This window comes from Lissotriton helveticus, chromosome 10 (genome assembly GCF_964261635.1).
Source record: "Lissotriton helveticus chromosome 10, aLisHel1.1, whole genome shotgun sequence".
NCBI lineage: Eukaryota > Metazoa > Chordata > Amphibia > Caudata > Salamandridae > Lissotriton > Lissotriton helveticus.
The window spans coordinates 740,514,514-740,529,033 of record NC_136071.1 but is presented as its reverse complement, the minus strand read 5'-3'; positions in this window follow the sequence as shown (position 1 = coordinate 740,529,033).

Genomic DNA, 14,520 nt, shown 5'->3' with positions numbered 1-14,520 from the left:
TTATATTAAATTAGAACATTGGAATGTTGGGAGCTCCATTGAAAACAATGGAGTGCTCTGGGCTTATAATGGCTGGTATAAGCCTGGAGCTCTAACATTCCAATGTTTCTTTGTTCACAGCTCTGGCTGTGAACAAAGGGTTCAGGTAGCCTGAGGGGATTCTAATCCCCTCATGCTCTCAAAAGGTTTTTTTTTTTGTTAGAACATTCTGTCCTCTAGTGATAGAATGTTTTAATAGCCTTATAGCCCTTCGTAGATGGGCTATACCCCTATTAAAGTCCCTCTCCCTTGTTAAAGGCCCTCACCTTCGGCTCGGGGCCTTTAACGCTGGAGAGGGCCTTTAATAGCCCTCTACGGAGGGCTATAAGGCTATAATATTAATTCAGTAATGCTAAAATAATTATAATTAGCTTCTCAACCTGCATCCCAACAGTTACAACACACGCCTAATATATATTAAAACAAATTGCAATTACATAATTTACATAATTATTATAAAATAAACAATTCATTACAATTAACTAATACATTAATTATATTTAATTCACTTTTCACCCATTGCCCCACAAAAACAACATATACCTCATAAATAATTAATAGAAATTCCTAATACCATAATTTACATAATTGAGTTACAATTAAATAATATTAATAACTAACATTAGTTATTAACTTTCATAATTGATTTCCTTCACACACTTTACCCCCACAAAAACATCAACACACATCAAAAATACTAATTAATTATACAATTTACATCATTAATTAACAATAAAAAAATGAACAATATTTATAAATTAATTATTAAATAACCTTACAAACCCCACAACATTCACCGAAAACATAACACACTTAAAATAATTAATTACACAATTAACATAATCAATTATTAATAATAACATGTATATTATTTAATAATTAATAATTCATTATAATTAAATTACTTCTGACCGTGTACCCCTATAAACCGCACAACCCACAACTACAAATGTATAAGCTGCCTTAAAAATATTAACAAAATTTATACAAACTATTATAACATATACAATTAAAATATGTACTAAAATACATAAAAATAACTAAAAAGCAATATTATTAAAAACAATATTTTTGTTAATGATATTAACAACATAGGTATTTTTAACATCGATATATTAAGAATATAGATATTTTTAACATCAATATATTAAGAACATAGATATTTTTAACATTGATATTACAGACAGATAATGTAACAGAAATACATGTGTAAAAGGCAATGAAATCGCCTTGCATGAGAAATGGATGCACCAAGGAATGGAGATCCACCAGGGAGTCTTTCAGATTATAAAGATCTCAGTCCTATTGACAAAATCAAAATGGGTTTAGACAACTTCTTATTTTTCTCCTAGTCAAACAATGAAAGATGTGTGTACTCTTGCCCTATTTTATATTTGCTTTTGTTTAGTTTTAGATATAATCATGTCACTAGTCTAAAGCACCCTGTCAAGACAATGGTTCATTAAAGATGCAGGCCCAGCAAGGTGAGAAACCTTTCTATTTTGATTATTTGTTCACTAAAATTATATGCAAACTGTACGTACTTAGAGTGCTTATCCCTTCTCATCCATTGGTCTGTTGTTGAGGCCTACAGCATGGAGCAGTGGCTGACGGGCTCAATTCATGTTGCTTGACTGTGTTTAACCATCTCACTAGGAGCACATCCACACACATAATAGTTATTTTCAGTGATGGTATTTTTGTTTTTACTTTATTATTTATTATTTAGTGTTGCCTTTGTTTGTAGAGTCTGATGTGATAACATGACGCTTTTTACCAGATGTGACCGTAGGGCCCATTCCAGTTTTATCGGTTACTGCCTCCTGGCAATATTCTTGTAAATCTATTTTGAAGTGACCTTTGTTTATCTGACTGCTGCGTTTTCACACCATACCAGCTGCCCACCTGAACTCTGAATATAAGCTCATGAAGGCACTCTATCTTTGCAACCCTGTCTGTCTATCATTCCTTCTTTCTTTACTACCTTATTTTCTTCTTCCTTTTCTTCTTTCTTTCTTTCTTTCTTTCTTTCTCTCTGTCTCTTTCGTTCTTTTCTGTATTCCTTCCTTCTTCCTTTATTTTCTCATTATTGCGTTCCATATCTTTGCCTTCTTTTACTTCTTTTCTTCCTTTTTCTTTCTTTCTTTCTTTCTTTTTTTCTCTTTCTTTCCTATGTATTTATTTATTTATGTATTTTTCTCCATCTTTCTTGCCTTCCCTTTCTTTCTTAAATATGTAAACCTTTCCCTCTTCTTTCTTTCTTATGTCTGTATTTTGTTCTTTCCTTCCTTCCTTTCTTTCTCTTTCTTGCTATGTCCATTCTTTCTTTCCACATCTTTGCCTTTTTTCTGTTTCTTACCTGCCTTCTTGTTTTTCTTTCTTTCTTTCTCTATATCTTACCTGCATGCTTGTCTTTCTTTCTTCTTCCTTTCTTTCTTTGGTTCTTTGTTTTGTTCATATTTATATAATGTTCTCCATCTTTCTTGCCTTCCTCTTTCTTTCTTAAATATTTCTACCTTTCCATCTTCTTTCTTTCTTGCTTTCTTTCTTTTTTCCTTCCTTCTTTCCTTCCTCTTTCTTTCTATGTTCATTCTTTTGAACCACATCTTTGTCTTCTTTCTGTTTCTTACCTGCCTTCTTGTTTTTCTTTCTTTATTCCTCTGTTTCTTACCCGCCTTCTTGCTTTTATCTATCTTTCTATCTATCTTTCTTTCTTTCTGTCTTTCTTCTTTTCTATCTTTCTTTCTTTTTCTTTCTTTCCTTCTTCAAAACAAGAATTGTCAAAAAGGGTTGCAGCCATCAGCAGACTTATTGGTTTTACCAATACTTGTCATGTGTTTTTACTGGATAGTGGGTTCATATGTCTCAGACATCACTCAAACTGTTGTGTAAAATAAAATAGTTCACTATATATGTATTATGGAGTTGCATTGACTCTCTAGAAAGGGAAGAGAGCTTTTTGTAACTTTGATTGCGGAATCACAGGATACAAACTCCCAAACGCTATATTATCACTAACTCTTATCCTGTACCTTAGTGTCCATACAAGGGTAATACATGTCTTGTCTAATTAGATGGTTTTTCATATGGCACCCTGAAAGGATTTTTTGTGACCCCCATGCACACATCTTTGTTAATCATTTTTATTTAATAGTGCTTTGATGCTCTGTAATTCGTAGTGAGACGATGTTACAAGATCAAGAGCAGAGATGGGTCTATAGACTGAAAATTGACAAATGATAAAATCCTTTTGGACTACATACATTTTTAAAAAGATAATGTCACAAGATGAATGATGGGATGCCCTGAGTAGTTTATAGAAAGAACAGGTAAAGACCGTTCTCCATTAGAAAATCTTGACAGTGTACCTTAAGGCAAATGGCGCCCGCAGGATTCCTGGTTAATATTAAACCAAGAATTTTTCTCGATTACAAACAGTTTAAGAACAGGTCATATTTATTGCCAATAGGTAGTATCGGAGGGTTCCCGCGGGGAGGGGGGGTAGTTGGGGGGTGTTGGGGAGTTGTGGGGGTTTTCACGTTGTTTGGTGGGGAGCATTGGGGAAAAAAAAAATGTAGATATTAAATTCATGTGACATTACAACCTCTAGTAGCTACTGCAGAAGGTGGAGTCAGATCTATGTTGGGGGATAGGCCTACCCAGGATGGAGATCAACACCTTGAATGTCTTAGTTGGAATGTTAATGGCTTGAGAGCTATAAGAAGACAACGTCTGATTCTTCAGTATTTAAGGAATAGTTCAGCCAAACTCCTTTTGCTTTAGGAGACTCACCTCCTGCAAGCAGAGTGCAAAGCACTATTTGGTAACTTAAGTGGGTAGATGCAATCATTGCTTCGGATCAGCAATGCTGCTCTAAAGGGACCGTGATAATACTAAAAAGAAACTCTGGAGTAGAGGTATCTAAGTCCCAGGTAGACTGCAGAGGATGATAGGTCACCGCAGAGATTACATTTAGGGGGGTCAAACATACTTTGGTTAGCTTTTATGGGCCTAATGAAGATGATATTTCCCCACTGAATAGTCTTTGTTTGGTCTTTGCCGAGTTTGAAGCACCACTGATCTTGGCCGGGGATTTTAATGTATTGTTAGATAACAGGCTAGATAGGTCCTCCCCCATCACTCAGATAGCAACTCCTCATGTAAAAGAGCATCTCCTGAACATCCTAAAAAACTTCAACTTATGTGATGTGTGGAGAAAGAAACAAGGTGAGGCTAAGGAGTATTCCTTTTATAGTAAAAATAACTCTCATTATTCCAGGTTAGAATATATATTTATGGAGCAAGCGGACACACATAGGGTGCTCTTAATCAAATAAATGCCCATTCATTTATCGGATCATGGTGCCATGGTTCTCAAACTAGATTTTCCCCAAAATGTCTCCTTAAGAAGATGGACATTAAATAAGCGGTTTCTCCTGTTATCTTCTTCTCTAGGTTTTTTGAAGTTTGAAATTGAAAGCTTCTTCCATAATAGTCTTGGGTATGTTCCCCTGTATATCGTCTGGGATGCCTTTAAGGCTTGGCTGAGAGGGATATTAAAAGGGGCAGTTTCAGCATGGGCTAGGTCAGAGAGGGAAGAATTGGCCAATTTAGAACAGCAGATAGCGAGGGCCTAAGCTGAGTCAAGGGTGAGACCTCCTGATGACCTGGGAAAAGAGCAGTGGGCAAAGAGAGTGGAGGAGTGTGAACTAAAATTTAAACTTAAAAATTAAGACATTTTTCACCAAAAGTGGGAGATAAGTAAGATGAGTGAGTTTGATCAAGGGGAGAACTGTGGTAAGCTTCTCGCCATGAAGTCTAGGACTGAGAGAGCCAATATGTATATCAGTAAGATCAAGATGGGTACACAACTGACAGAGGAAAAGGAAAAAATAGAACAGGCTTTTACAGGGTTCTTTCAAAATCTATATCATGAAGATCTCCAGGGGGTGGATGTGTTTGCAGATAGCTGGTTGAAGGAAAAACAACTGCCGCGGTTAACAGAGGCTTGTCAAGAATTTCTCTCTTTAGAAATTTCAGGGAGTGAGATATTGGAAGTGTTAAACTTGGCTAAAAAGGGGAAAGTTGCTGGACAAGACGCAATCCTGATCGAGGTTTATCTCATGTTGAAGGATGAAATCATTCCGGTCTGGTTGAAGCTGTTTAATGAAATACTACAGGGTGCTTGCCCACTACCCGACTCATGGTCAGAAGCAGTTTTCACCCTGATTCTGAAGCCCGATAAGGACCCTTTTCAGTTTCAATCATTTTCCTTATTAAATGTTGATTATAAGGTTTTTGCAGGGATTCTGAATAAACGGCTTAGTGAAATTATAGGCCAAATAATTTATGAAGACTAAAAGGGTTTCCTACCGGGTGGCAAATGTCAGACTTGGTTTATACTTTGGTCGGTACAGTGGACTTGGCATCTTCAATGGGTCTCCCTCCGTCAATTATTACAGTTGACGCGGCCAAATCTTTTGAACGTGTTAACTGGCATTTCCTAGACAGGACTCTGAATGTTATGTTATGGGCTTTAATTTGTGTTTTAGAGAGGTCATCAAAAAATGTACAGGTCTCCATGGACTCGGATCCTAATTAATGGGAGCCTTTCCCCGTGTGTTAATATAGAATGTGGAACAAGGCAGGGATGTCCGTTGTCCCCCATTCTATTTGATATTTATTTGGAGCCTTTCGCTCAGAGTTTAAGGCTAAATAAAAAGATTGTTCCATTTAAAGTGGGTGGGTTCGTTAGAAAACTAGCTATTAATTCAGACGATCTAGTTGTGTTCTCATCTAGTGTAGACACTACCGTGTACAAGCTTATACGTGAAACTGAAACCTTCGGAAAATTCTCAGGTTATGAGATAAACAAAGATAACATGGAGGTTATGGCTTGGAACATTGCTAATCATGGGGAGGCATTTGCGACAAAACTTAGATGCCTCGGAATCACAATAACTCAAGATCCTAGGAAAATTCCAAAGGTGAATTTAGACAGAGTTTCAAAGGAAGTTGAGATTCTTCTAAAAAGATGGCAGAACATACCACTATCGCAATATGGCTGAGTCAACCTGATTAAAATGTTTGTCCTCCCAAAGTATACTTATCTATTTAATAATATACCTCTGGAATTTCCAAAAGCTGAGATCCTTAAAATTCAGGGTAGGATTTCCTCTTTCATTTGGGCAGGAAAAGGGATTAGACTGTCCTGGAAAAAAACTTAGGTGCAAACTAGCACAGGGTGGTGTGGGTTTACCTGACCTAAGCCTACCAACTAAAAAATGCTCGGATGCTATTGCATACCCCGAATAACTAATTGGTAATATATTAAAATCCATGTTGGAGGGGGTAGGAGACTATGGTTTTATGTATAAATTTGGCTCTCCCAAATTTAAAAAAAAGATAAGTAGGGAAAAATCCTTTATGACGCAACTTTTACCACGCAGTGCCTTTACAACACAGGTTTTACAACGCAAGTCATTACAACGAATTGCGCTCGGGGCGCTCTAGGATAGGTAATAGTTTTATTTACTATCCAACACCTTCCCTACTATCCACGGGGACTGGAGTTGGAATAGTAAATTAAACTATTCACTATCCAGCATCCCCCAACGCAAGTCATTGTAACGACTTGCATTGAAAAACCTGTGTTGTAAAAGCACGCGAGGTAAAAGCATGCGTTGTAACAACGTACATCCAGATTTGTTTGAAAATGCTGGGTATGGCGGCCAAGCTATGGTTGGACTGTTGAGTCTGTTTGGGGCTTCCTTATTATAGCGAACGGGCGCCGGTGTGGGATTCTCCTGGAACAACGGAGTGCCTTTTAGACTCCTTAGCTCATCCGCTAAAAGGTGCAGGAGTCCTAGTATGGGGAGATTTGGTAGTGGATAGCAAACGTCTTCCCTGGGAGTTTTGGAACCAAACCCCAGCTGGATCGCTGTCCAGATTTAAATACTATCAGCTTACGTCATGGTGTAAATCTCAAAGCTGGTCGGGTTGTGTGGATAACGACATGGAGAAGGCCTTGCAAAATCAATCCCAAAGGAAGAAAGAAGTTGTCGTATGGTATAACTATCTTCTGGCTGCAGCAGAAAGAAGAATGGATAAGCCGTAACGGATATGGGAGAATTACTTGCCTGGCGAAGATTGGAAGGAGTTATGGCAAGTATCTATTGACATGCTTTATTCTGTGATTCAATCTGCTGCACTCAGAAGAAATCATTTCTTCACACTCCATAGGATATACTGGACCCCTTTTAAGGTCTCTAAATTGAAGGGTGGAGGAGTAGCTAACTGTTGGAGGTCCGGCTTTTAGAACGTGGATGATGTCCATATATTCATGTCCTGCCCCAAGATAAACGAATTTTGGTTGGATGTCGGTAATACCAGCTCCAGGGTTCTGGGTGTGGATATGGAGGTAAGCCCAACTCTTATCTTTTTTGGTGTGGTGTCTATGTCAGGTGGGATACAATTTCACTGTGGGTCTCAATACAAACTGGTGTTTTACCTGATGTTGTTAGAAAGGAGGGAGATCTGCCTGCTGTAGCAACAGGAAACGTCTCCTAGTTGGAATGCCTGGTGGAATTCTGTTAAGTATTATTGAGCCATAGACCAGAGGGTTAATGTTTCTAGGGAGAGGGGGGATGCTGGGTTGTTCTGGAATTGGCTGGATGACCCCCCCTGAGCAGACTGTAGATTCTGGATTACCATATGTTAGATCTGGATCTAAGACATTTTCTAATGATTAATACCTCTGGGTCAGCTCAAGTTGAGTATAAACGGGTACTCCCCGTTTAGAATATATTAGCTGAGACTAAGTATTCACCTAAAGCTATTGGCCCCAGTGGTGGGACAGGTCGAGTGGTGGCAGAAGCAATGGAGGTCATATGAGGTATAAAATAATTCAACAAAAAAAAAAAACAGGTCAGTTATAGCATGATGTTGTGGTAAAGACAGGCTCATTTTAATAATTATTACAGCCAACATTTCTACAATGCTGCGTCAGTAAAGATTAAAGAAAGTTTGGACAACCTCAAGAGTCAAATCGATCCGAGTTTGCTGAAGAAGAAACTGGAAGAGATAAATAATGAAATGTCGGATTTAAAAGAATTTTTGACTCAAAGTGAAATCAATAAGTTGCATAAATATATTAAGACATTTACAGACTCTAAGGTCTACCCATATACACAAGAACAACTACACCACAACAACTAAGGAACAGATCCTTAATAGAGGCATGAATGACTGAGGTGATTGGACGTCGGGCTCCAGATCCTGAGGGATGGAGCAATGACTGGTTGTACAACAGCTCCAAAAATTGAAATATTCAGAGGAGAGGTGCCTATTCATGAAGGCCAAAGGTGTTGCGGGTCCATTGGTTTCTATTTTAAACCTTAGTCCAGCTATTGCAAAGCAGTTAAAAATCACGTATTACTATTGTTTTCATGCTGAATTTTAGAAGTAGGAGACATATGGAAGCGATGGTTGCCATACATCTGAATTTTAATGGAGTGGCTGTATGTAGAAGGCTGAATTAGATTTCTTAGATTTAAGATTCATATAGTCTTAGGACATTCAAAACAAGCTTTTCCTTACTAAACAGCATTGATTAGAGAAAGAAAAAAAAGAGGGGCTGGCGCCAATTCAGAAATTGCATTACTTGACAAACTTTCAGAAATGCATTTTGCCAAGAGATATGTTAGAATAGTTTAAGGTCTATTAGAGGTCTCCTCACATAGGTAAATGAACACATGAGTAACATTACATGTGTAAAGTTACTCTCACGCTTTTGGATATGCAACATTTCCAAGTGTACATTTATTGCAAAGTATTCACTTTCATGTTCCCAAATTTCCAGTGTAAAATTACTACCATTAACCTTTCCCTCATAGATGGAGGTCTCCAGCACCAGGGCGGAGATCTCTCTGGTAAAGTATAAGGAATATTTTTAAAGATTAATAAACCTTTTAAAAATATTAGTAAAAATTGTGTTGTGTTAAATATTATTGTAAATTAATTCTATATATTTATTTTAATGAAGAGCACAATGCAAAATGCAACAGAACTATTAACTTATTTTTTTAGTTAGATATTTAAGAAATCTCAATATATTTATTTAAAATAATTTTTTAAAGATTTGTAAAAATATTCCCAGCAAAAAATAAATTGTTTATATATATTCATTATGCTTTAAAGCGTACTAAAATGTATGTCGAGAATTAATTCAAAATTAATGCATGTTTTACATTGGAATATTTTTAAATTAAAATAGTGTTGGTTTGCCACATTGTCAAAACTAGTTCAGCTTCTTGCTAAGCTCTTTTCCTGTATATTCCTTGTATATTCTTGTATATGGCTATGGAAAGGCTATGTTAAAAGCTATGTAAAAGCAATGTTGATCACTTTTACCAGTGTTTGAATTATATGGTTCACTTTAGCCTTCCATTACTTGACAAACTATCAGAAATGCATTTTGCCAAGAGATATGTTAGAATAGTTTAAGGTATATTAGAGGTCTCATCACATAGGTAAATGAACACATGAGTAACATTACATGTGTAAATTTACTCTCACGCTTTTGGATATGCAACATTTCCAAGTGTACATTTATTGCAAAGTATTCACTTTCATGTTCCCAAATTTACAGTGTAAAATTACTACCATTAACATTTCACTCATAGATGGAGGTCTCCGGCACCAGGGCGGAGATCTCTCTGGTAAAGTATTAGGAATATTTTTAAAGATTATTAAACCTTTTAAAAATATTAGTAAAAATTGTGTTGTGTTAAATATTATTGTAAATTAATTCTATATATTTATTTTAATGAAGTGCACAATGCAAAATGCAACAGAACTATTAACTTATTTTTTTAGTTAGATATTTGAGAAATCTCAATATATTTAATTAAAATAATTTTTTCAAGATTTGTAAAAATATTCCCAGCAAAAAATAAATTGTTTATATGTATTCATTAAGCTTTAAAGCGTACTAAAATGTGTGTCGAGAATTAATTCAAAATTAATGCATGTTTTACATTGGAATATTTTTAAATTAAAATAGTGTTGTTTTGCCTCATTGTCAAAACTAGTTCAGCTTCTTGCTAAGCTCTTTTCTTGTATATTCCTTGTATATTCTTGTATATGGCTATGGAAAGGCTATGTTAAAAGCTATGTAAAAGCAATGTTGATCATTTTTACCAGTGTTTGAATTATATGGTTCACTTTAGCCTTCCTCCTCTCAGTGGCGACTTCATTGAATTTCTGGAGGCTAGCCAACAACATCAGCCTTGGATCTGTAATCCAATCTACAGAGCAGGGCTACTGGATAGGTTGGTTCTATACTAGTGTGCATGCATGCAGCACAAAGTACAGTTGTTATGGTTTTAAAATCTTGCTTTTCCATCAAATGTATCACAAATCTGTTTCTTACAATTTGTTAGACCTGGGGCGAGTTACGGGAAAACATGGCGGCCAGCTAGGTAGTCAGTCGCGAGTGCCTGGGAGGGAGGTGGCGTGTTTTGTGTTAGGTCGACCTTCTACATGGCGGGGCTAGAGTGAAAACTACCACGGAAGGCTCACAGCTTTTACGGAGCGTTATTTACCTGTCTGGCATCCCCCTTTCGTTTTCATTCGTGTTTTGGAAATTCGCCTCTGCGGCGGTCGTGCATGGCGGCGGAGGACACTGTGCAAGAACTCGGGCAGAGGGCGGTGGAGGAAGAGCCTCCAGTGGAGCCGCCAGAGGAGTCGACAGTCGGAGGGGAGCGCTGGAGCAGAGCGGCGGTAGAGCTGGGTAGAGGAAGACGAGCCGTTGCCAGAATCCAATACAGCGCAGGCGGGGCAGTCGGAAGAGGTGCCGTGAGCACGAAGGATAAAACCACGGAGGTAGGACAAGCCCTCAGACAACAACCACAACAAGTTCTTAATATTACACCGAGGAGTGTGGTCTGCAAGGGCGGAGAAAGTAGGGAGGAAGGAGCAAGTGCCAGTGACAAGGAAAGAGAAATTGCACATATTAAGAGGGAGCTTCACAAAAAAAACACAGGGTATGCCTTGAGGAGTGCAGCAAAGGCAGCAGGGGAGGAACAAATTAGTTTACAAAAAGGCTGCAGAGGGAATAAAGAAGTAAGTCTGAAGAGTATTGCAAAAAAACATACGAGACAAAGTAACAGGGCAGGCATACTGGGAAAGAAAATAGCAGTTAACCCCTCTTTGAACGATTACTTCAAGCCGTTGCCCAGGACTCTTGTACTTTCAAAAGGTCTCGTCCCGGATAGCGTTTTACCAGGAAATTTTGAGGACTCAAAAAAAGAGCAGGAAAGTGGGAAAGCATCTCAGGCAGAAGGCGGCGAAAGTGGTGTAAAGGTGATCGGGCTGGAAAACGGTTGGGTTGACTGGGCATATCACGAGACTCCAAATAGGTACAAAGTGTTAGAGATGGAGGAAGAAAATCAAGAGGCAGTAAGGATCGAGCAGGAGGATCTGGGTGCCAGTGGAGAGCTTGAGAGTACAGGAGAAGGGGACCCCCCCATCTTGCTAGTGGCACTAAGTGGTGCTGAAAAACAAGGGAGAAGTGAAGAGAGTGATGAGGGCCTCTTGGGAGCCAGGAATTCAGATAGTGCGGTTATTGCCCTACTAAAGAAGCTTGATTTAGATGTACATAGAGGTTTCGAGGAGTCAAAGGCTAATCAAGAAGGGATTAGGGAGGCATGTGGGCTGTTGGAGGCTAAGTTTGAGGAGTTGAATATCCGCACAAAAGCGCTGGAGGTAGAAATTAAGGAGATCCAAGGTAAGGTTGAGGAACACAGCAAAGATCTAGAGGAGGTTAGATATAAGGAAAGAATGTATGAGGAGCACTTAGAGAAATTAGAAAATATGCAGCGCAGGAATAATTTAAAAATCTTGAAACTTCCGGAGGGGAAAGACGGTGACAATATAAAAGGGTACATTGTTCATCTATTAAAAACAGAATTGCAGATAGAGGAAACAGAAGAGGAGATTTCTTTGGATATTCAGAGGATACATCGAGACCCCTTCAGACTGAACCCAAACCGCTCAAAGCCTAGAAGGAATCTGATAAATTTCTTAACTTACAGTTTAAAAGAAAAGATCCTTGCCGCGGCACTGAAGAAGGGTGCAATGATGGTGGGGGGTGCGAGAGTAGAGGTCAGGTCAGACCTTTCTGTGGTAACTGCAAATAGACAGTGGGAGCTGGGCAAAAGAACTGAACCACTAAGGAGTTTGGGAGCTACTGTACAACTGAAGTTCCCAGCTTTCTTAAAAGTCATGTGGAAGAATAAAATGTATACTTTTAGATTTGTGGAGGATTTAGATGGCTTTTTGGAACAGTGTCAGAGTGGAGGGCTCTAAAAGTACAGAGAGAAAGATTAAATTGACATAAAGTTTGTGGAAAAAAAAGCATTAGTCATGTAGAGGTCTTTTTGTATTGAAAGTGGTATGTAGAGAGAAACATGACCACCCAAATAGGCACTCGAAGGGCCTAGGTTGGGCCTAAGGAGCTGGTTGGGTTTTCCAGGGGGGGGGGAGGAAAGGGCAGGAGGGTAGGGAAGGGGGCTGGTTTAGGTTGGGAGGGACACGGGGTAGGGGGAAAAATATGAAAAACTTTCTCATGAGCCACCTTTTCACCTGGGTGTTGAAAAAAAGGGAGGGGGTGTGGGATGGTGGAGGGTAGTGCAACGGTGGTAACCTGGATGTCATGGAATGTGAATGGCCTACGGGTTAAATCAAGAAGGGACAGGATTATGAAATATTTGAGAGATCTCTCTGTGCATATTATGATTTTGCAGGAGACCCATTTAACAGAGGAAGAGTGTAAGAAATGTATTGGACCACAGCGATGGTTAAAGCATGTCTTCTATACACCACAAGTGGCGGTAACTAAAGGTATTGCAGTATTGGTTAGGCAAGGGTTAGATTGTGTTGTTGAGGGTAAGGCGGCAGACGTTAAAGGTAGGTGGCTGATCGTGAATTTGAGGATAAATGGCCTCATGTATAATATTATAGGTTACTATGGTCCAAATCAAGAAGATGTGGGCCCCCTAGATGAGCTAATCAAGGAAATGATGGGTCTTACAGGTTTTATTATTCTTGCTGGCGATTTCAACACGGTGCTTGATAAAAAATTAGATAGATCAGACAATAGCAGGGCCCTGGTTAACAGTAAAATGTCATCTAGAGTTAAGGGCTTTTTAGACCAGTTTGGTCTATGCGATGTATGGAGACAGAGGTCGGTATTAGGTTACACGTACTATAATAAAAAGTACAACCATAGATCTCGGATTGATTACATTCTAATAGACCTTAGACTTATGGACAGAGTGAAACAGACTATGCACGTGGGGGTGCATCTATCAGATCACTCTGCGGTTATTTTGGAGCTCAGGATAGGAACTGTCGATTCGGGTTCAGTCTGGAGGCTGGATTGTACTGTCCTGTATGACCATGAGGTTATGGAGATCCTTAGGCAGGAAGTCGATGGATTTGTTGAGCAGAATGTGGGTTCAGCAAGGACAGATAGTGTTTGGGAGGCGGCTAAGGCATTTCTTCGGGGTAGGTTGGGAGCCATGGGTGCAAGGAGAAGAAGAGCGTACTATAATAGAGTAGAGTTTTTAGAAAAAGAAATTCGTCAGAAGGAGGCAGTAGTGGTGAACACGGGGAACACTTTGGTAAAGGAAAAAACTATTCAAGAATTGGAACAATTGAAAGAGGAGATGGCCACAGTGGTCAACAACAGGGTGAAAGAAAGATGGGAGGCCTCTAATTTGGCGCATTTTGAATATGGAGAAGGTACGAGCAAATTATTAGCTTGGAAAGCAAGGAAGGATCGGATAAGAAATACGTTTAAAGAAGTGAAAGAGGGGGAGTCAGGCCGTTTAGTTACAGATACCAAAGATATAGTTGATGCCTTCTATAGATATTTTGACGAGGTTTATATGGAAGATCTAGTTCCGGATAAGCATGAGATAGAAAAGTGGATAAAAGTCTTAGATCCATTGACAGAAGAGCTTCAAGAGTTTTTGAATCAGGAGATCAGACAGGGGGAAGTAGAGGAGGCTATTAAGCAGGCTAAGAAAGGGAAAGCACCAGGTCCGGATGGGCTACCTGTTGAGGTCTATAAGGTCTTGGGTGGGAGTCTGGTACCGTGATTAACTAAGGTTTTTAAAGAGGTCTTTGCAGGAAAGGCGGCTCTCCCCACATCATGGAATGAGGCGAACATTATAGTCATTCCTAAACCTGGGAAATCACCAAAGTACATGGACTCATACAGGCCTATATCGCTTTTAAACAGTGATTATAAGTTGTTTGCTAAGAATATGGCGGATAGGCTTGGTAGAGTAGTTCCCTATCTCATTCATGAAGACCTGAAAGGGATCATTAAGGGCAGATATCTAAAGGAGCTAACCTTTTCTCTAATAGGTAGCATTGATGTGGCTGTCACACACAATCTACCCTTGGCGGTAG